The following is a 2,584-nucleotide window of genomic DNA, read 5'->3' as shown; positions in this document are numbered from 1 at the left end:
TTATATATATATATATATATATATATATATAAATTTTTCCAAAAAGTTAGAAAATACAGTATGATAAAATTTTGAATTTGTGTAAATTTAGAAAAATTATTTTTTAATATAAGATGCAGTTGAAGATGGTGTAATTTAGATATATGATTGATACTTAAAAGCGACATTTTTAACATTAAAATAATTGTGATATATTTTTAAAATTGGAAATCTTGTTCAGAGAGTTATTGGGTTGTCCGGAAAGTTCGTGCCGATGTTGAAGGAAAATTGAAACGCAGAAAATTTAAATTTTAGTATACATTTATTAAATTATATAGGTTAGTCGGCACAAACTTTCCGGACAACCCAATATAATAGAGTTACTTATGAAAATGCAAAAAATAAAATATAAAATTAAAATATAACTATATTTGAAAAAAAATATATTTAATAATATTGGTTTATAAATTTAATAATAATAGTCTATAAAAATATATGTTTGATAATTATTATAATTATCAATATAATTAATATTATTAGTATATATTATTTTCTAAGTTTATTGATATGCTTGAATTTTATCGAATATTTTATTTCAAACTTGATCTCTATGATTAAAATGTTATAATAATAGACTGGTTCTGTTTCTTTTTTCATACCCTAGGAATTTCTTGCACAGTTCATCTGTCTTTATCTTCTTTTCACATTAGCTGCGTTCATTACAAAAAATAGTTTTGCAATTGTTGTAAAATTCTTTAATATAATTGGTTTGTATATTTAGATTCATGCTAGAAATTAAGAGCAAGATGAATTTTAAAAAAATTTACAACAGTTGCAAAGCTGCTTTTTCTGCTGAGTACATCATTGGAGAGAAAAAGACAAAAAAATAAATCGTGCAAGATATTCAGTTCCAGGAAGGTTCTAGAAAAAGAACAGGCCTAATATAAATATTTTTAAATACTTACTGTAGTAATTTTTGATGTTGTCGAATGCATTGAATTAAATCATAAACATTGGTGATTGTTCGTAATTTCTTGACTAATAATTCAAATCTTGCTGAGGTAGTCCAAAGCAAAAGAGCCATGAAAATATTCATACATAGTTGAGCAGAAATTTGAAGCAATATAATAGACTGATGCATGAATATAACACTTTTTAATGGTTGCTGGTAAACGAAAAACGGGTACTCGGCGTTCGTTGGAAACGGTTGATCTAGCGTGACAGGTCCAGTGATGACGAAAACAGCACTTAAATAAATCCAAAGCATAGAGCCACCGTAGAAATAAATGCATTTGCTAATGTATTGCTGAATAGTTGCTTCTTCATGAGGTTTAATTAATTGACAGAAATTTTCCATTTCGAAAGTTACTAACTGAAATCGATTAGACCGATATTATACAAAATATACATGCAATAGCATGTCTTGAGATAGTTTTATTTTACATCCGATATTTCACTTTTAAAATTCCACTCTTACTAGATATATTTTATAATTACTTGCAGACGACGTGAATTAATTTTACAGCTTATGATATTGCAAACAACATGCACCATAGGACATATTATGATTATTGATTTTGCCATGATGAGAGGATCATTTAGATGGTTTTTAACTGTGTTCGTTAGTCCTACGATTAGACCTAAAGTTAAAATTAGACACAGATATTGGTATAGTCCCACACAGATAATTTTAAGCTTAACTGTGTCTTTTGGAAGAGGCCAGCACGATGTTATGAACAAACTTAGTTTTACAATCGCGATCACCTTCTTTAATGTCAAGTTCTTCTTCATGATCATATATCACATACACACGTTACGAGAAATGTGCACGCGTTACGAGAAACGTATACGAAAAAATTCTTGCTTGGACAAGAATTGCAGCACAATAAGCGAATGTACATAGAAGAAAATTTTATACAAACGAAGTTCTAATGGACTTCCTCGAATGTATTTCTACGATGTAATTCTTATAAAAGAAGAAATGATATTACCTAGCAGATTTATACTCTACAAATATCTGTAGAATTCTTACTATAAATTCTAAAAGAAGTATACACTCCTCGCAAGAGATATTCAATGCATTAATTTAATATATATACTTTGTACCTTGTGCATTGAATTCTTTCTTTTGATAGTATAAAAGAATTTTCTTGAACACTGTTATTTTTTATCATTATACGCAATGTGATGAAGGGAAGAGTTGAGAATGAGCTGAACTAGGTTGAGAATGATTTATAAGTTATGGAATATGCAAGTAATTGAAGATTGTTGCTACACGCTATAGCAGTTATTTCTGATATTCATCGTACGAAAAATTTTCTGATGCAACCTTAGTTTTATTGAAATGCTTTAGAAATAAAGACAGAAATAAACGCTATTTTGTTGTGCTTGGAATTTCATGTTAAAATAGTTGAAATAGTAATACTATACTATTAGTAAAAAGTTTAGTATTATCATCGTCTATGATATGCGTAATAACCTTTTTTCAATTAACTTTCATATTTGTTTTTGAAAAGAGGATCATACAATATATATATATATATATATATATATATATATATATATATATATATATACGTACTACTAACTAACTTAATTTTATTTT

The sequence above is a fragment of the Atta cephalotes genome (genome assembly GCF_000143395.1).
Source record: "Atta cephalotes unplaced genomic scaffold scaffold00039, whole genome shotgun sequence".
Classification (NCBI taxonomy): domain Eukaryota; kingdom Metazoa; phylum Arthropoda; class Insecta; order Hymenoptera; family Formicidae; genus Atta; species Atta cephalotes.
The sequence above is the reverse complement of the archived record's forward strand: the minus strand, read 5'-3'. Positions refer to the sequence as shown.